Source organism: Gopherus flavomarginatus, chromosome 23 (assembly GCF_025201925.1).
Source record: "Gopherus flavomarginatus isolate rGopFla2 chromosome 23, rGopFla2.mat.asm, whole genome shotgun sequence".
In the NCBI taxonomy this organism is placed as follows: Eukaryota; Metazoa; Chordata; order Testudines; family Testudinidae; genus Gopherus; species Gopherus flavomarginatus.
The window spans coordinates 14290391-14311607 of record NC_066639.1 but is presented as its reverse complement, the minus strand read 5'-3'; the positions used below and the strand labels follow the sequence as shown (position 1 = coordinate 14311607).

Here is a 21217-nt window from a genome sequence, read left to right as displayed (position 1 = left end):
AGTACCGCCTCTGTCAGGGGCATCCAGTACACACACGGACAGTGACAAAAGGCAAAACGGGCTTCATGGCAGCCACGCTAAGGCGTCTGCTAGGGCAATCCAGGGAAAAAGGGTGCTAAATGATTGTCTGTCGTTGCTTTCACGGAGGAAGGATTGAGTGACAACATTTACCCAGAATCACCCGTGACACTGTTTTGGCCCCATCATGCATTGGGATCTCAACCCAGAATTTCAATGGGCGGGAGAGACTGCGGGAACTATGGGATAGCTACCCACAGTGCAATGCTCCAGAAATCGATGCTAGCCTCGGTACATGGATGCACATGGCCGAATTAATGTGCTTAGTCTGGCCGTGTGCACTCAACTTTATACAGTCCATTTTACAAAACCGGTTTATGTAAAATCGGAATAATCGTGTAGTGTAGACATACCCTCATTCTTTCCTGTTGATGAATGGCCACTTCCTCAGGTGATCTTGTTTTCACCTGGCTGGAGCATTGGCTACCCTTTTGTCTCTGTTTGGGACCATTCTCCAGCATTGTCTTAGTAATATCATGCAGCAGAATCTTATAACTTCACATACAATGTTGCCAGACATATTTTACCAGGACAATAATGATCAGCAAATTATGTGCTTTTAAATGATATCTTACAAGGCATACTTTGCACAAACTTTGACATTGTCAAAAGGATGAACAGACTGTCATGCACACTCCCTGGTGTCACTGTAGGCCCAGTAACTGACCCTGTCCCCACCTACCAGTGATGAGTCTCTCCCAGCCCAGCATTCTGGCTGGAGTGGAGGGAAGAACCTGCTCCTTTGGCCCTCCCAGATGGGAGTTGGGGATCAGTCCCATCTGGGTCCAGAGTCACCACTGCTGCAGGGAGAGGTACAGACTTGGGGTCAGGCAGTGAGGCAGAGCCCTGGGCAGGGGCTGGTCATGTCTCAGTTGCCCCAGCAGTCCTGCTCTGTCTGTGACAATCCCTGTGCAGGGAGTCCATGGTGGCTGTAGCCCACTCCTATAGCTGCCCCTGCCTCGTTCAGGAGGAGGAGCCTGGCTCTGAGTGGGGGACAGTGGCCAGTCCCCTGGCTCTGAGCCACAGTGTCCAGCCCCTCCCATCACTGTCAGGTGTGTCTATACTATGGAGTTATGCCAACATAGCTACAGTACCACAGCTGTACAGGCTCTGTAGTGTAGACGTGGTCTTGATATTTTCACAGAAGCTTTATTCCCTAGGGCAGGGGTCCCCAACGCGGTGCCCGCAGGCACCATGGCACCCGTGGGGGCATCTAAATGCACCCATGTCCTGGCCGGCAGTTGAGTGTCCTCAGAAATGCCGCCGAATTTCTGCAGCATTTTGGCGGCAATGCCTTTCAATGACGTCGCTTGTCGGCGGCAAGGGGCGTCATTGACAGGCTTCACTGCAGAAATGCTGCAGAAATTTGGTGGCGACACCTCTTGATGACGCCACTTGCCACAGAAATTTGGCAGCATTTCAACAGATGCTCCACTGCAGCTACGGGCCTTCGTCTGGCGCCTGCCAGACGAAATGTTTGGGGACCACTGCCCTAGGGAGAGACCCAGGCATGGCGGCTGCATTCAGTTCATCTACCCCCTAAAGAGCTGAGGCCGGAGATGCTTCCCAGGGACCTCTGTCACAGCCTGCCCTCTATGCTGTGGGTGATGTGGCTCCACCCCAGCATGCAGCCCCTTTTCCATCTTTCAGCACCCTGGGTCTGGGAACCTGGCTGTGCTCAGAGCTGACAAACTGCCTCCTGCCCATCCAGCCTGCTGTGTGGCAATGAGTCATTTTGGTTGCACAAGTAGGACCTAGGAGAATAACCCTCAACAAATGTTTTGGTGGTCTAGTGGTGAGCGTAGCTGCCTTCTAACCAATTGATGTGGGTTTGATTCCCAGCCAATGCAGAGATGTGTTTTTTCCTTGTCTGGAATTGGTTTAATTTCAGTCACACTGTGCTCTAATCACATTGACAACACAATTGTCAGAGAATTTATGTCCCAAATCCCAGCAGGTCATTAAACACGTGGGGCCCGCAGGGGCAGGACTATACAGTGATCTGTATGAATCACCATTGTGTAATATGAGAAAGTCAGAAACGGTGGGAACATGCATTTGTATCTCCTTGTCTTCAGTGTGTAGGTAGATGTCACGTCATGTGGTTAGATGTTCGGCTGCGTGTGTGTGTCTGTGTGTTCTCCCTGTGTGCTCCCCCAGCTCTGCGCAGACAGCCGGCACAGCAGACCTTGAATTCACCCAATGACGTCAAGGTACGAAGGCTCAAGGCCATATTTATTTTTTGACAAAGCACAGTACTAGACCACGGAGAGCCTATCTGACCACAAAGACATGTATGCCCGTAACAATGGACCAATTCAGTGAACATTGGGACTTTCCATTCCTCTATAGGGTAGACAAAGACACTCTTTATACCCCAATGCAAACAAGTTAGTACCACCCCTCTGACATTGTTACTATCTCCTGACGTGGCTAGTTATCATCCATCACCTTGTACATGTTGGGTGCATCAAAACATCTCTGTTACATACTGTCATCCTGACCTTATCTTTGAGGAGGGGTCAGTGTGTTCCTATTATCGTTGGGGAAGGTTTTTGTGCCATCCTTGATAGGGGGATGTTCTGGTACCACTTGCTATCGGGATGTGTTTGCATGAGCACTCTGTGCCTAGCACGTCTTAGGAATGTGAATGTCTGCAATATCAGCCCTGTTCTTGCCAGATTCTGTGAGCAGGGCCTGCCTCTTGCTCATAGCTTGTCTTTGCTTCATATCAGTCAAGCTCTGACTACTACTTTAGCCCAGGCCTCAGACCAGGCCTCTGATACAAGGGCGTATGCCTCGGGCTCTCTTCCTACTGCGCAGTGTTATAATTCCAGCTATATGAGGTGTTCGTACGATGAGCCGCAGGATGGGAACAATCTAGAATAATAAAGTTTTGGATCAGTTTTTGCCCCGCCGATGCTTTTTATGCTACAATAATAATGACATAAACAACAGTGAAGCACCAATGTGGACACAAAAACGCATGGGTATAAACTGGCCATTGACAAGTTTAGCCTTGAAATTAGATGAAGGTTTCTCACCATCAGAAGAGTGAAATTCTGGAACAGCCTTCCAAGGGGAGCAGTGGAAGCAAAATACCAGACTGGCGTCAAGGCTGAGCTGGATGAGTTTATGGTTGGGATGGTGTGATGGGACTTGCCTACAATGGCATGTAGCCAATCTGCAACAGCTAACAGCAAATATCCCCAATGGCCCTGGATGGGACATTGGATGGGGAGGGCTCTGAGTTACTACAGAGAATTCTTTCCCAGGTGTCTGGCTGCTGGGTCTTGCTCACAGGCTCAGGGTCTAACCGATCGCCATATTTGGAGTTGGGAAGGATTTTTTCCCTGGGTCAGATTGGCAGAGATCCTGGATTTTTTCGTCTTTCTGTGGAGCATGGGTCACTTGCAAATTTAAACTAGTGCAAATGGTGGCTTCTCTGTAACATGACGTCTTTAAGCCATGATTTGAGGTCTTCAGTAACTCAGCCAGAGGTTAGGGGTCTATTACAGGAGTGGGTGGGTGAGGTTAGGGTTAGGGTTTTGACAATTCCCCTCACCCTTGGCCCTTCCTCTCCTTACTGATGCGAGTGAAGTGAGACTGTCTCAGGATTTATTGCCCTGACTAGGAACTTCAGCTAACAGGCAGTCCTCACTCTGAGCGGGATTTGACCTGGGTAGGAAGCTGTCATAAACAGATGGTTAAGGGTTAATGTCTCTTTTACCTGTAAAGGGTTAAGAAGTTCAGTGAACCTGGCTGACACCTGACCAGAGGACCAACGGAGGGGACAAGATACTTACAAATCTTGGTGGAGGGAAGTCTTTGTTTGTGCTGTTTGTTTTGTTCGTTGTTCGCTCTTAAGGCTAAGGCCACGTCTACACTACAGCATAAAATCGAAATTATTAAAACCGGTTTTATAAAACTGGTTTTATAAAATCGATTTTACGCATCCACACTAGGGCACATTAATTCGGTGGTGTGCGTCCATGGTCCTAGGCTATCATCGATTTCCGGAGCGGTGCACTCTGGGTAGCTCAGTAAAAGAATGAGTTCAATAACTTTGATTTCCGTCCACACTAACCCTAAATCGATATAGTAATATCGATTTTAGGGTTACTCCTCTAGTTGGGGAGGCGTACAGAAATCGATTTTAAGAGCCCTTAAAATCGATTTAAAGTGCCTTGTAGTGTGGACGGGTACAGCGTTAAATCGATTTAACGCTGTTTAAATCGATTTAACGCTGTAGTGTGGACCAGGCCTAAGAGGGGGCCAGACGTGCAACCAGGTCTTTCTCCAATCTTTCTGAAACAGTCTTTCATGTTGAAAATAGTAAGTACTAGCTAGAAAAGGTGGATTAGTCTTATGTGTGTTTTCTTAACTTGCAAATGTGTATTTTGCTGGAAGAATTTTTACCTCTGTTTGCTGTAACTTGTATTTTAGGCTGAGGGGGAGGGAGTCCCTCTAGTCTATACAAGCTGAAGACCCTGTAAACATTTTCCATCCTGGTTTTACAGAGATAATTTTTACTTTTTCTTTCTTTAATTAAAAGCTTTCTTTTTTAAGAACCTGATTAATTTTTTCCCTTGTTTTAAGACCCAAGGGGTTTGGGTCCTGGGTCCCCCAGGGAAGGTTTTGGAGGACAGGGAGTGTACCAGACACTGGAATTTCTGGTTGGTGGCAGCGCTATCTGATCTAAGCTAGGAATTAAGCTTAGAAGGGTACATGCAGGTCCCCACTTTTCGGACGCTAAAATTCAAAGTGGGAAAAATGCCTTGACAGAATTGAGACTGTCTCACGATTTATTGCCCTGACTAGGAACTTCAGCTAACAGGCAGTCCTCACTCTGAACGGGATTTGACCTGAGTAGGAAGCCCTGGTGGATTTCGAGTCCAATGCATTAGCCATCACAGCTATAAGCAAATGGAAACTCCAACCCCAGAGAAACGGGGAAAGAATCTCAATGCCCGCACTTGAAATGGTCTGAAATACGGAATTCAGACTGCAAACCTGGCTCCTAAAGCAGAGCGTGAATGTCAGGGTTTGTTCTCTGTGAGTACTTGTGTACAACAGCACGGAGTGTCCCCTCCTACGGGGTGGGAAAGGGAAAGGATGCGCAGGCTGGAGCTTGATTAAAATGAGGATCACTGGACCAGAGACCCGTGCACGGCCGTTTGCTGTAGAATCCCAGGATCCGGAGTGAGACAAATGTTTACTGCAGTCAACAATGGCTCCCCTGGGCTAGTAGCAGTATTGGGCAGCTGGAAATGTCACACAGGAGCAGCTAGAGCATGGGTGGGTCAGAAGCAGGCATCTTCCCTGCAGCATGGGAGCCCTGGCTTTGTTCTCTGGCCAACAGAGGGCTGCATTTTATTGCCTAGAAAATGTCAAATCCAAATTGTGTGTGGTGGGGCGATCAATGTGTTGGGGTGGGGTGAGGATGGGGAGGGTGTTCTTTGGTTTTGATTTGTTTCTTTCTCACACTGTAAATGTCCTTGATCATCTTGGTGGATAAAATGTTTGTAGAAGGCCAAGTGAAAATAAGAAAAGCTAAAAATCTGCCTGGGAGTGAGGGGTCTCTGAGTGTCAGGGCAGGGATGGAGATTTTCATGGAGGGGGAGTGTTATGGGATAGAGGAGAGTCTTTTGGTGGAGCACAGGGAGAGGTTTTCCGGTTTCGTTGTGATCAAGTGACAAACTCCCCATCTTGCCCCCCTGATGCTGCCCCAGCTCAGACCCCACTGAAATCCCCCCCAACATGGGACCACAGCCTCCCTGCTGGCAAAGCCTCTGATAAATGAGAGACAAACTACCCTAGTCTCACCCTTCTCCCAGCTGAAACCACCTCGCAGAGCCCAGAGCAACCCCTGCCCAGCTGGAGCTCCTGGCAGCCACATACCCTGACGTCCCTGTGCAGGGGCAGCTGCCAGGTCCTACCTCGGGAGTAGGGTGGTGACTACCCCGACCTGTCACATGCAGGACTGGGCTTCAGTCCCTGATTGGAGAGCTGTGATTAGCCTCCTGCTGCTCAGCTCTGAGCCAGGGTCACCTCTGGGTGGGCCAGAGCTTATGGCAGTGCCCTTCTCCGGCGCGTAAAGAAAACCCAGAGAAAAACACCTGGCGACCCAGAATTTAGTCTCTACGTTTTTTTCAGCAAGGCTGAACCTCCCCACGTTCAAGTCACCAAAAGAACAAAAGGAATAAACGTAATTCTTAACTGCCAGCTTTATAAAATCTTATGATAAAGAAACATGAATAATAAATCATTGCAATGTCATGTCTACAACATGACATGGCTACTTTATAATCCACCGTTATACCTAAATATCAGTGCAGAAAACATCAAGCTAAACAGGTCAGTCCCCACAGAAACACAGTGAGAAGAAACTCATGGGTCCCCCAAAACTTAGGAGGTGTTTCTCAGTTAGGGTACGTCTACACTACAGGATAAATTCGAATTAGCTTAAACCGATTTTATAAAACAGATATTATAAAGTCGATTGTGCACGTCCACACTAGGCACATTAATTCGGTGGTGTGCGTCCGTGGTCCGAGGCTAGCGTCGATTTCTGGAGCGGTGCACTGTGGGTGGCTACTGTAAAAGAATGAGGCCGATTTGCGTCCACACTAACCCTAAATCGATATAGTAATATCGATTTTAGCGTTACTCCTCTCGTTTTGTAGGAGTACAGAAATCGATTTAAAGAGCCCTTTAAATCGATATAAAGAGCAATGTAGTGTGGACGGGTGCAGCATTAAATCGATTTAACGCTGTTAAAATCAGTTTAACAGCGTAGTGTGGACCAGGCCCCAGGGAGCAGTTCTGAGTCCTTCATGCTCATTCCTTAGCTTATGGTGCCACTGTGTGGCTGTTTCATTTCCCTCCTCACTTTCACGCAGAAACACAATTTTCTTTGCTCAAGTGATTGTCAAGCAAAATCTCTCTGTGTCCCTGCTCTGACCAGGGGCATTAAATTCCATTGAAATTTTTTCACCTACAATGCAAATAGCAGATGGGACTTGGCTACCTTCTGCCCTGAAAGTGGGACAATGACTCTCCTCTTTCTTTCTTTCTGCTGCTGTTGTTATTTCATGGAATATCTCATAGAAGATCAGGGTTGGAAGAGACCTCAGAAGGGATCTAGTCCAAACCCCTGCTCAAAGCAGGACCAACCTCAACTCAGACACAGTGATGTTAGACGTGACTTCCCAAGAGAACACAAGTGCAGTGGAGTGAGAAAACTGGGTGTCAGGTGCTTGTGGCCAAGTTGTTAAGCCACCCCAGCCCCCTATTAAAAAATCCGTTTACGTCTCTGGGCACAGGTTTGAATCCATGTTATTCTTGCTGTGATTTAGTGCTTGACCCTCTGTGACCCCCCACCACCACTGGACCTGGGTCCACTCTCCCTTCTTAGAGCCCCATGAGTATTTCGGTGTGTGCAAGGAAACACGCCGCAAACACAGAGCTTAAAGTCCCCAAATTTAAAAGCTATAAAAATCAATTCTCACTAGGACAGACAAAAAGCAGCTGACAGTAACTTTTTCTGATTGATCAAAGCAGGTTTCGGGGGTTGTTTAGTCTTTGGGAAAACGCATCACTCGTTGCTCTGAATAACAGAAGCAAGTGAAATAAGAACATGGAGAAACCATGCTGGTATTCTCACCATTGGGATAGCAACAGAGCGGTGTAGCCGGGGGAGGCTGTGTGACACCCCTGGCAGCAGGCTTTTGTGTGTTGTCTGTATGTGGCTGAATGATTATGTGAGCAATTAGACCGCAAAGAGGGTTTCCTGTGCTGGGTTGAATCCTGGGTTGGGGCGTTGGCTGTTTTGGCTGCCGTTTCTAATCTGCACAGTAAAGCATCCCCGAGGTCGCCAGTTGTTATTAAACAATCAGGAGGGACCTCTCGCTTTGCCATGGCCTGTATAGAATTAGTGACATTAAAGCGCTGCCCAGGCTGGGGAAGGGGGTTGAGACGCTGGGATGGGGAAAGTTCATGGGGTGCTGGCTGCTCTGGGTGTAACCTACCGAGAGGGCTGTATAGCTCGGTGGTACGGTGCGTGCTTTGCCTACATTAGGCCCTGGATTTAATCTCCAGTGTCTTTTGTCCTACCCAGCTGCGATGATCTACTAGTTACGGCTTTGCACAAGCTCAGTTCCTGTTTACTGCAGGAGGGATGCACAGTCTCATGGAAGGTCTGTGGGGTTTATGCTCCTAAATCTCCTTGGCTCTACAGAGATCCCTGTCCCCTGTGCCTCTTGGGATGATGGTTGATGATGAAGAAGGAGGGAACCGCTGAGTCCTGGAGGGAAAGGTTGCAAAAGCACAGACTGAATGGCAGGAAACAGGGGAGCAGTCAATGGAGCTGGAACAGTTTTTAGCATGGGGTTGCTGAGCTGCACCCCCCATTCCCCTGTCCTCAGCCCTCACCGCCCCCTACAGCTGGGGCCGGCAGCAGGGCCCTGGCTCCGGGAGGCGGGGACGTGGACAGGGGTAAGGCAGCCAAGGCTGGGGGCAGAGCCAAGAGTGGAGCTGGAGGCTGGGATTCCGCGCAAAACCTGGGACTGCTGCAGCACCCACTGCACCCCTAGTTCCCACGCTGATGGGAGTCGTTCGGTGCTTAGAGAGCAAAGCTGCCAGTGATTTTCACACTGCCGAGACACTGCCCCCGTGCGGGGATGGGAGGCAAGGCTTTGGGATGCTGATGCTGATGGAGAGAAGAAATGCTTGGGCGGAGAGTTGTATGGGCCCATGGTGCCCGTGCTCCACCAATAGGAGAGTGTGAGGGGTGCCCTGGATCCACCAAAGTTTGGAGCCGGTTCTCTGCCCTGGGTCCGTGTGCTGCCGCCGCTGCTGCCCCCCCACGCCTCCCCTGGAGTGTCCCCCTGCTACCCCCATGCAACTCCCCTAGAGCGTCCCCGCAGCCCCCTGGACCTCCTGTGTCCTCCCCACTGCCCCTGCGTGCCTCTCCCAGAGTGTCCCCCCGGCCCTGCCTGCTGCCCCTGCCTGCCTTCTCCAGAATGCCCCCACCACCACCACCTGTGGCCGCAGGCAGTTTAAAAGGGCCGGGGGTCCCCGTCGCCACAATCAGCTGTGCAATGGGGCTAAGGCAGCTTCCTGCCTGTCCGCTCTGCTTCTGGAAGCCGCCAGCACGTCCCTGCAGCCGTGTGTGTGTGTGTGTGTGTGTGTGTGTGTGTGTGTGTGTGTGTGTGTGTGTGAGCTGTGGGGGCTGTGCCTGCGGGCTGCGGCGTGTGGAGACCCCTCTGGCCCGCCGCCTAGGGGCTGCGGCCAGAGAAGGGTGCAGTCACTTTTGGGAACTGCCCAAGGAAAATGCTGCACCCCTCACCCTCTCCCACACCCCTGCCCCAGCCCAGACCCTGCCCCCTGCACCCAAACTCCCTCCCAGAACCTGCCCCCACACCCCCTCCTGCACCCCAACCCCCTGCCCTAGCCCAGACCCTGCCCCCTGCACCCAAACTCCCTCCTAGAACCTGACCCCCACACTCTCTCCTTCACCCCAACCCCCTGCTCCAGCCTGCACCCTAACTCCCTCCCAGAACCTGCCCCCACAGTCCCTCCTGCACCCCAACCCCGTGCCCTAGCGCACACCCTAACTTGTTCCCAGAGCCTGCCCCCGCACCCTCTCCTGCACCCCAACCTCATGCCCCAGGCCAGAGCTTGCCCTTGCACCCTAACTCCCTCCCAGAGCCCCCCCTACACCCCCTCCTGCACCCCAACCCCCTGCCCCAGGGCACACCCTAACTCCCTCCCTCCTGCACCCCAACTCCCTGCCCTAGCCTGCACCCTGGATCTGGGTCAGGGTAAGAGCCACGCGAGCAGCTGTGAGGAGCAGGGGGCCCAGGGGAAGAAGACATGGGCCAGGGGCTTCTTTGCCCCCACCCCACCAAACGGGGCAGGTGGAGCAGCCCGGGCTCCCCAGCCTGGCTCTGGCTTCTGGCTTGGCTAGGTGCGGGGCCTCAGGGGGAAGAGGAGGGGCAGGGGTGCAGTGGTCCCCCCTACTTTTAGGAAGAATCCATGACCCTTTCCCTGGATGGGGCTAGACAGAGAGCAAACGCAACCAGGGACCCAGCCCCTGGCAATGTCCCTCTGCTGGGAGAAAACCCCGGGGATAAGTAGGAGCTGGGTCAGGAGTGGGGTAGAGGGTCCCTGGGGACACAGAGGAGCTGAAGGCCCCCAGAGTTAGAAGAACCAGGCAATGCAGAGTGACAGGGCTTCACATCCTGCCCAGCTGGGGCTGAGGGAATCAGCATCTACTGGGGGCGGAGGGATGGAGCTGCATCGGCGGCCGAACGGGAGGCAGGTTGGGACCGAGGAACCTGGAGAACATTTTGGTCTTGATCTTTTGGTTGGGCTGGTTGGGTTGGTTTCGCTCGCGGCTCCCTCCCAGGGAGATGACACGTCTTTGCAAGATGCTAAAATTTATGAACCAAAACGGCCACTCCCTGATGCCAGGACCTAAGGAGCGAAGAGCCCCATGATTCCTCTGTGTGCCTGGGCGCTGAAAAGGGATTTGCAGCCACTCACTTGATTGCTGTGGGCAGTAATGTATCCAGACAAAACCATTTCTCTTATCATCTGCTCCCAGCTTCTGAGAGCTAGAGGCCGAGGCCACTCAGAGCATGGGAATGCAGCCCTGATCATCACTGGCTAATAGCAATCAACGGATTTATCCCGTACGAAATTTTCGAATCGCTTTCTGCACCCAGTTATAGTTTTGACCCTCACAACATCCCCTGGCAATGAGTTCCACAGGTTGAGTGGGCCCTGTGTGAAAGAGTTTTACATAAAGGCTCATTTTCTCCTGGTGAGCGGTTATGAACAGGTCACATCCCCTTCTACTTGTGCAGATTATAAATGCTGTGGGGTGAGTTCCTGAGAAAGGGCAGGGGACGAGAGAACAAGAGGGGAGCAACAGAGAGTGTGAAGGCGAGAAATATGGGGTAAGGGGAGAGAAAGGGACCGGGAGCACGAAGAAACACTCCGTGGCTGAAGTCAGGACGTTGGCCCAACTCAAGCCTGCTCATCACAGGTGTTAGCAAGAGGGGAGGTAGCAGGTTTCCTGTGGCATTTCTGCCTAACCCATTTGAATGGTTAATTCTTGCACTGATTGCCAATTGATCCTGACCAACGAGCTGAGGGTGGTAGGATTCTTGTCCCGGATTCAGGCTACACAGAGCTAAAACCAAGGCATTCGCTATCTTGTCGGGACCTTCCAGGGGTACGGCGAGGATGCTCATACGGAGGGCAAAGCAAAGCTGTTGTGATTTTTATTAGAATCTGTAAAAGAAACGGAAAAGCTCCAAACCACAGGCACAGACAGCATGAATCCAGGACTGGGGATATCGGTGGTGTCGTTCTTTGCATGTGAACTTGGACTTACGTACTCACACCCTTCCTTGAGGGCCTGGCGGTGAGAGACAAAGGACCAGCCCTGCCTCGGGCCTGCCCAATGAGTCCAACGGTCCAGGTTCCTCGGTGCCCAAGACTGATGATAGCTAAAAATAGAGCTGAAAGGTCAGAGGATGCAAAGCAAACACCCTTAACACGGTGGTTTGCTGTTACAGGGCCTGAGCACGGCCATGAATATTCATTCTTGTGGCCAGCCTTCCACATCCACATCTAACTTCCTCACCCTCACGATACTGGGGTGCACCTAGCCGATAGGTTGACATATGAATACATATTGATGCCATTTAACTCATTATCACTCACACCCCACTCAGACAAGTTGGTGGTTTGACATCTGCCAACTATCCTATCCTAAAACGTCCAAGCCCAGGGTCACGTCAATGTTCCTGCCTGGCACTGAGAGCTCCCAGCTTCTGCTATTAAGCAAGCTATTCCTAGTTCCCCTAAATCTAAGGGTAACAGTCAGGCCATGTATCTATGCCAAGAGTCACAGGCCTACCACACTTATGCTAACTTGCTGCAGCTAATGTCTTACAGCTGATACAGGCCTGTAGGTGCCCCCTAGCCCTATAGGCTACAGTGTAACAGTCTGAACTTTGATTCTTTGATCCAGTGGGATCTCAACACACCTGAGCCTTTGCTTTCCCCCCTTTCTATTATTATTTCGAAATGTTTGGCTTAACCATGATCGTCTACTTACCTTTATATTTCCACTTTCTCCCCATCATGCATGAGCACGATACAAACACCTCCCACAGCTGGAATTATACCACTGAAGACAAGTATCAGGGGGTAGCCATGTTAGTCTGTAGCCACAAAAACAACGAGGAGTCTGGTGGCACCTTAAAGACTAACAGATTTATTTGGGCATAAGTTTTAGTGGGTAAAAAATCCACTTCTTCATATGCATGGAGTCACCTGAAGATGCATGCAGTCATGGCTTTTTACCCATGAAAGCTTATGCCCAAATATATCTGGTAGTCTTTAAGGTGCCACCAGACTTCTCGTTACTGAAGACAAGAAGATACAGAGGCATGTCCTCATGGTTTCTGACGTTCTCAAATGGCAGACGTAGAGCCCTGTAAATCTGTGGATGTCTGGGGTGAAGCGTGCGGTGGGTCAGGAAGTCTCTGGGGAGACATGGAGGATGGTTGGTGGTCCAGGGTTTGGCACAGCCCCACGTCACTGGTGCATGGTGACCTGTGGAGCTGTTAGTGAAGCCCTGCAAATCTGCGGACAATTTTTGCAGATTGTGGATACAAGTTCTGTGTTTGTGCAGGGCTCTAGACACAAGGGCAACTTTTACATCTCACTCTCAGCTGCTGTTCCTTGCGTCCCCCCCACTGCGTCTTTAATGACCTACTGGAATTTGGGACATAAATCCTCTGACAATTGCGTTGACAATATCATTAGAACACAATGTGACGGAAATTAAACCGTTTCCAGACAAGGGCCTGGTCCACACTACAGCGTTAAATCGATTTTAAATCGCTGTACCCGTCCACACTACAAGGCACTTTAAATCAATTTTAAGGGCTCTTAAAATCGATTTCTGTACTCCTCCCCAACAAGAGGAGTAATCGTAAAATCGATATTGCTATATCGATTTAGGGTTAGTGTGGACGGAAATCGACGTTATTGGTCTCATTCTTTTACTGAGCTACCCAGAGTGCACCGCTCCGGAAATCGATGGTAGCCCAGGACCATGGACGCACACCACCGAATTAATGTGCCCTAGTGTGGATGCGTAAAATCGATTTTATAATATCGGTTTTATAAAACCGGTTTTAATAATTTCGATTTTATGCTGTAGTGTAGACCTGGCCAAGGAAAAAAGGGCAAACCGCTGCATTGGCCGGGAATCGAACCCGGGTCAACTGCTTGGAAGGCAGCTATGCTCACCACTATACCACCAATGCATCTGGCAAAAGGTATTCTCCCAGGTGTCACATGTACCAGCAAAATGACTCATACCTGCAAAGCTGGTGAGTAGGATGGCTGGGAAGGAGGCAACCTGTCAGCTCTAAGCACAGACAGGTTCCCCAAATGGCTGAAATGTGGAGCGGGAGGTACTACAGCCTGGGGTGAGGGGTCACCAGCCTTCCCCGCTTCTCTCAAAGAATGGAAATAAAGCTAAATTGCCAGAATGGCAAACCTTAGCAGAGGCAGCTCCTATTAAAGTAAACATTTGTGTGAGTTCTTGCTGCGCACCGCAGGTTTTGTCGCTGCTGCTGATTCCAATCCTTGCAGGCTGCGGCGATGAGCCAGGTTGTCTGTCACCTTCTCTGGGTGTCTGGTACAGGCAGCACCTCTCTCTCCCGGGGAAATAAAGTTTTTGTGCAGAATAACAAAAACTTTTCACTGAAAGGAGGGAAAAGAAATGGCCCCACAAAAGCACCAGGACATGAGGAAGGTAACAACAGGATTCCTCTAGGCCTGACTCTGGCCTGGTCCACACTACGTTGTTAAACCGATTTTAACAGCATTAAATCAATTTAATGCTGCACCCGTCCACACTACACTGCTCTTTATATCGATTTAAAGGGCTCCTTAAATCAATTTCTGTACTCCTACAAAACGAGAGGAGTAACGCTAAAATCGATATTACTATATCGATTTAGGGTTAGTGTGGACGCAAATCAACGTTATTGGCCTCATTATTTTACAATAGCTACCCACAGTGCACCGCTCCAGAAATTGATGCTAGCCTCGGACCATGGACGCACACCACTGAATTAATGTGCCTAGTGTGGACGCGCACAATCGACTTTATAATATCTGTTTTATAAAATCGGTATAAGCTAATTCGAATTTATCCTGTAATGTAGAGGTACCCTCTGACAAGTGATTGATCTCCCATGGCTTGTATTTGAAGAGCTGTTTAATTTTACCCTTGGTAACTTACAAGGCTGACCCAATTTTATCCATTGTGACGCTAGGGTTGAAGGATTAAATCATATTATGAAACAAATGTTTAAAAAACTATCTGAACTGGAGCTTTCTGGTATGAAAGGCTGATTTCCCCAATTCAGTTCAAAATGCTCGTCTAGAAACCTCCCCAGGATCCCTACACAGGGGAGTGGGAGTGAAAGGAGAAATCCTCAGCCCTGCCCTTCGCTCCAGGCTGAGTTTTCAGGGGCTGGGAGGGGGCAAACTGAGGTCTGTTACCGCACTGGCTGACAATAAAACAACTCTCTGCTCAGATCTAGCTTGTCGTAATGCCCCAGCCTTGTCTAATAATTCGCACTGAAGTACAGCAAGCTGGGTCTGTAGTTCTTCCAGTCCACCCTTGTAGAGTTATCAACCAGACCTCGACAGTGCTACCAGAATGCAACCAAGTATCACAGGGGTGGCCGTGTTAGTCTGGATCTGTAAAAGCAGCAAAGAATCCTGTGGCACCTTATAGACTAACAGATATTTTGGAGCATGAGCTGTCGTGGGTGAATACCCACTTCGTTGGATGCATGTAGCGGAAATTTCCAGGGGCAGATATATATATGCAAGCAAGCTAGAGATAACGAGTTTAGTTCAATCAGGGAGGACGAGGCCCTCTTCTAGCAGTTGAGGTGTGAAAACCAAGGGAGGAGAAACTGGTTTTGTAGTTGGCTAGCCATTCACAGTCTTTGTTTAATCCTAAACTGATGGTGTCAAATTTGCAGATGAACTGAAGCTCAGCAGTTTCTCTTTGAAGTCTGGTCCTGAAGTTTTTTTACTGCAGGATGGCCACCTTAAGGTCTGCAATAGTGTGGCCAGGGAGGTTGAAGTGTTCTCCTACAAGTTGTTGTATATTGCCATTCCTAATATCTGATTTGTGTCCATTTATCCTTTTCCGTAGAGACTGGCCAGTTTGGCCGATGTACATAGCAGAGGGGCATTGCTGGCATATGATGGTGTATATTACATTGGTGGACGTGCAGGTGAATGACCCAGTGATGGTGTGGCTGATCTGGTTAGGTCCTGTGATGGTGTCGCTGGTGTAGATATGTGGGCAGAGTTGGCATCGAGGTTTGTTGCATGGATTGGTTGCTAAGCTAGAGTTACTATGGTGCGGTGTGCAGTTACGGGTGAGAATGTGTTTTAGGTTGGCAGGTTGCCTGTGGGCGAGGACTGGCCTGCCACCCAAGGCCTGTGAAAGTGTGAGATCATTGTCCAGGATGGGTTGTAGATCCCTGATGATGCGTTGGAGGAGTTTTAGCTGGGGACTGTATGTGATGACCAGTGGAGTCCTGTTGGTTTCTTTCTTGGGTTTGTCTTGCAGTAGGAGGCCTCTGGGTACACGTCTGGCTCTGTTGATGTGTTTCCTTATTTCCTCATGCGGGTATCGTAGTTTTGTAGAATGCAACCAGTCAACTAATGGGAGGCGCCTACAGACAGTATCCTGGTCATGATGCCAATTCTGTAAATAGGGGAATGGTCCTGCTATTGTGGGGAACTTCCCGGGCTTGTGCATGACCCCGGTGGAATCGGATTGGGAAAGGATCTGAGTCCTGGCTCCAGTTCCCTCTACCTGGAGTTGTAAGAGACAACAGTCTGTAACCCACTAACGCCCCTTTGACTGGAAAGGTATTAACAGGCCACTTAACATGCAATGGTCTCTTATAATAGCTTAGGGTCTGGGTGACAATTGTATTTTTAGTTCTATCTGTAAAATACCTTAATTCCTATGAAAATAAATGCAGTTCCAAATATTCTAATATCCATGACCGAGTCAAATGTTAGTGAGTCCCGTACATGATTGTGTTCGACAAACATAAATGCCAAAATAATTAGAAAAATAAATTCCTGTTCTTAATAAAAGAGAAAAAAACCCTTAATCACATATCTTAAAATTAAGTAAATACATTTTTAGAGGAGTGAAAAACAATTGACTAAAATAGAGGAGATAATGGCAATAACACAGGGTGTGCCTGTTAGAGAAAGCAAGCAGATTTTAAGCAGATTCTATTTATTTTTATTTATCTCTACTAAAGATAAGTGTACAAAGTACCTGTGTTAAAGAAGTGTTAAACAAGCTATAAGCCAATTAACAACCTCCAGGTTTTTTTTTTCTTTTCCCCTCTGTAACTGATGACATGCTAGATGGGGACTTCAATACCACCCTGGGTGCATGTAATCACCTTGGGATTGCACTTTGCTGGGGATCTGGCAAGGGGAAAAGCAGCTTCTGAGGATTAATTTAACACCATATTTTGTGTTTATTCATCTATTTTAAAGGCAGGTTAAATCTCTGCGAACATCTGCTCTGACCTGCTACCTAACAGGCCAGAGAATTTTCCCCAGTGAGTCCTACATGGACCTCAACACTTTAAGGTTGAACAAGGACAGATCGCTCAGAAAGCCATCGTGTTGGGATGTAAAGATGTGAAATGCTACGGGGGGGAAACTGGCCCGTATTTCAAGCTTAAATTCTGCAAGGTCTACATCTAAGCATAAAACTCAGCTCTGCCCTGGCTATGAATTAAGCCCAGGCCTGCTGGATGAGAGACAAGAATTTTCCCACTGAACCACAAGTGTGCAAAATATAAAAAGTGACCTGTGCACTATAGGCCGGACCCACTGCCAGAGCCCCTCTCTGCTCCAGGGCACAGGGGTGTGGCTGACACTCTCGGGAGCTCTCTGCGTCTGGTCAGACCGGAATTCTCTGGGAATGAAGTCATTAATGATATAGAAATTAATGGGTTGAAGTTACATGTGCCTTTAAGGGACTGGAATAACGCTGAAGAGGTTAAAAGGTACGTAGCTGGGTGTGGTTCCCTCAAAAGTTGTGCTCTGGAGAGCCAAAGCAGGTGTGGGGATTGTGCAAGGTGAGGTGTTTATGCGCCTATATAAAATTTAATGAACTGCCATTTTTAAAACCACCCATGTCTGGGAATATAAGAAAAACTTTTTGAAATTAGGTGCATCCTTCATAACCCACAAGACGACTGTCTCCAACAGCCTATCATCATAGGGAGTATAGCTCAGTGGTAGAGCATTTGACTGCAGATCAAGAGGTCCCTGGTTCAAATCCAGGTGCTCCCTTAAAAGTCACTTTTTGAATGGAAATATATTTTCATATCCATCTCCAGTATGTTCAGGATTTCCACCGAAGGGGGATGCTTGAAATGAATTTGAACACGTCACATTTCCCTATGCAAATGTATAAAAACGTAGCAAACCCGTCCATCAGCTGAAATCAGTTCCAGTCCTCCCAGGCTCTGGTTCGTTTTCATTGATTAACAAAGGTAGAACATGAATACATATTTGGCAGGGGCTTGGTCACCTTCGGCTGGGCTGTGCAGAAGAACAAGAACCACATCCAGCTGGGGCAAGCAAAGGTACCTTGGTGCAGGCCAAGGTCACCAGCACTTAGGTTCCTTCCAGGGCCGGCTCCAAGTGCTAGGGGCGGTACATACAGCTCTTTGGCGGCAATTTGGTGGTGGGTCCCTTGGTCCCTCTCGGAGGGAAGGACCTGCCTCCGAAGAACGAAGCAGCACGGTGGGGCTGCTGCCAAAGTGCCACCAATCATGGGTTTTTTTTTTTCCCCACCGCTTAGGGCAGCAAAAACCCTGGAGTCGGCCCTGGCTCCTTCACACTCAGCCAGCTGGGAGCAGCTGGGCCCCCTGTACAAGGCACAAGTACAAGCCAGTGACTCTGAGCAGGAAAATAACCACCAAGAAACTGCCAGGATTCCCAGAAAGGCCACCGGGCCCAGGGCTAGGAATAGTCCTACGAAAACGGTGGCTGCAGCAGGGACAACAAAAGGCAGAGAAAAGCCCCCAAAAGGTCAAAGCTGCCAAGCCCCAGAAGATGGTCAAGAGCCAACCTAAAACTCAGACAGGAGAGAGTGAAGTTAAACCCAATCCCAAAGCCAGGGCTCAGAAAGTGGCTCTGCGAAAGAAGTGAAGCAATTTCCATGGCATTGGGTAGGTGGGATCCCTCTGTGAGGATGATAGGTTACAAAATGCTGGATTCAATGGAAGATGAGGCCATAGGAGGGGAAGGGGAAGGGTGGTGCCACACAGGGTCATAATACTCAGACCTAGGGTCTCACTGTCACGTCCCTTGTTTTTCCCACCACTAATACCCTAAGAGACCCTCCCTCACACACTGTCACACACAACCTTATCCCCTTGTGCCTATGGCCTAGTCCACACTACACAGTTAAATCGATTTAAACAGCGTTAAATCGATTTAACTCTGTACCCGTCCACATTACAAGGCACTTTAAATCGATTTAAAGGGCTCTTAAAATCGATTTCTGTACTCCTCCCCAACGAGAGGAGTAACCCTAAAATCGATATTATTATACCGATTTAGGGTTAGTGTGGATGGAAATCGAAGTTATTGGTCTCATTCCTTTAATGTAGCTACTCAGAGTGCACCGCTCCGGAAATCGATGGTAGCCTAGGACCATGGACGCACACCACCGAATTAATGTGCCCTAGTGTGGACGCATAAAATCGATTTTATAATATCGGTTTTATAAAACCGGTTTTAGTAATTTCAATTTTATGCTGTAGTGTAGACGTAGCCTAAGCCACCCCTATCCCTACCCCTCACACTGCACTGGATACATCATCTCTGGACTCTTCTTGCATCTCCCCAGCCAGGCGGGAGAGAGGCTGAAGGACCACGGGACACAGGTAGGGGCTAGACGGGAATGGATGAGACACTTCTGCTGCCTCTTCTTAAATGATACCTTAATCTCACCCTTGAAAAGTTCCAGCACTGGGTGGGCTCAAACCACAAACAGTTGGTGGCAAGAACCAGTTTTATCACAGAAAGATGTTACTCTTTCTGCAGACGTGAACGTGGATTTCTTGTAACTCATGCAACCCCTCCCTGCAAATCTCGCCATGAGACAAAGGCCTATAGGTAGGCGCCAGTGGCTTAATGAGCAGTGCTGCATGGTGTGATGCTGAGGTTATGACTTCAGGCCTCCCCTAGAGCACCAGCTTTCTTTAAGGAAATGGTTTCTGCCATTCATCTACCCTGAGGAAAATACAATTCTTGCTCAAAAGACACCTAGTTCCCCTTCCTCTATAGCACGGGTGGGCAAACTACAGCCTGCAGGCCAGATCTGGCTGCCGCCCCCGCAGCTCCCATTGGCTGTGACCTGCAGCCAATGGGAGCTGTGGCAGAAGTGCCCGCGGACAGGACAGCGTGCAGAAACGCCTGGCCGTGCCTCTGTGTAGGAGCCGGAGAAGGGACACGCAGGTGCTTCCAGGAGTCACTTGAGGTAAGCACTTCCTGGAGATTGAACACCCTGTGCCTCACCCCCCTGCCCTGATCGCCCTCCAAACCCCTTAATCCCAGCCCAGAGCACCTTCCTGCACCCCAAATCTCTCAGCCCCACCCCAGAGCCTTCACCCCCTCTTGCCTCCCGACCCCAAGTCTGTGAGCATTCATGGCCTGCCACACAATTTCTATTCCCAGATGTGGCCCTCAGGCCAAAAAGTTCCCTCACTCCTGCTGGAGCAGTGTCACAGCAGCATTTTAAGTGTAAGCCCAGATCTGGCTTCAGTTACATTGTGGATGCTCTGGCACTAAGACAACAGCAATGACAACACACTAGAGTTTCTACGGTTGGCAAGATTCAAACCTATGTGGGGAAGGCCCCAATTAATTAGTAGCCTGTTGCTTTAACCACTCAGCCACAACTGCCTGATGGTCAATCACATCACAATACTATGGTTCTGTTCTCACTGAATTATCACTTCAAATCGCTCAGACCAGCTCCCACAGCACACTCACGGTTGTGCATGAGTGTAAGCGTGGCCATGGCTGAACAGCGACAATTCCTGCCCATTTCCCTTCCGGCTGGAGCGTGGTTAGAGTGTGTTTGTGTTAACAACATCGCTGTCGATTGCTGTTTCATTCCCCACTTTGACAATGCAGACCAATTTCCTGTTCAGATCTCCAGCGTATCATTCCAAGCGCCGGCGTCAGGATTTCTCTCGGGCACCTCTACCCCAGCCCTGATCCTCATCCTGCACTCCAAACCTCTGGATCCCAGTCTGGAGCATCCTCCTGCACCCCAAATTCCTCATCCCCACGCCAGAGCCTGCACCCCTTCCCACACCCCAACCCCCTGCCCCCCTCTGATGCCCCTCCTGCCCTCCAAACCCCTGGATCCCAGCCCGGAGCACGCTCCTGAACCTCAAACCCCTTATCCCCAGCCCTACCCCAGAGCCTGCACCCCCAGTTGGAGCCCTCACCCCCCCCACCATGCCCCAACCCTAATTTTGTGAGTATTTATGGCCCGCCATATAGTTTATATTCCCAGATGTGGCCCTCAGGTCAAAAGATTGCCCACCCTTGCCTTAGGGCATTGGGCTACGATGTGGATGTTTCATTTCCTGCCTCAGTTTCACACAGAGACACAATTTCCTTTGCACTGATCCACGAACAAAAAAAACCTCCTTGTGTCCCTTGTCTGAGCCAGGGCATTCGATTCCATCGAAACCTTCTCTCCTGCAACGGCAATGGTCAGGCAGAGGGGACGTGGCCACCTTCAGCCCTGACAGTGCCCCCGAGAAATCCTGCCCCCGGCTTTTGGAATGATTTGCTGGAGATTTGAACAGGAAAGAGACGGTCTGAACTGTCAAAGTGGGGAAAGAACAGCAATCGACAGTGCTGTCGTTAACATTAACACGCTCTAATCATGCTCCAGCCAGAAAGGAAACGGGCAGGAATTGTCGCTATTCAGCCATGGACACGCTTA

The 21217-nt window shown here is 49.6% G+C and overlaps 2 non-coding genes across 2 annotated transcripts; one reads left to right on the top strand and one right to left on the bottom strand.

The window, feature by feature from the left end:
* Positions 1 to 13358: 13358 nt before the first annotated feature.
* On the bottom strand, positions 13359 to 13430 carry TRNAG-UCC (transfer RNA glycine (anticodon UCC)). Its single transcript has one exon. It is a non-coding gene; the product is annotated as a tRNA-Gly (tRNA).
* Positions 13431 to 17460: 4030 nt separating this feature from the next.
* On the top strand, positions 17461 to 17532 carry TRNAC-GCA (transfer RNA cysteine (anticodon GCA)). Its single transcript has one exon. It is a non-coding gene; the product is annotated as a tRNA-Cys (tRNA).
* The last annotated feature ends 3685 nt before the right edge of the window (positions 17533 to 21217 follow it).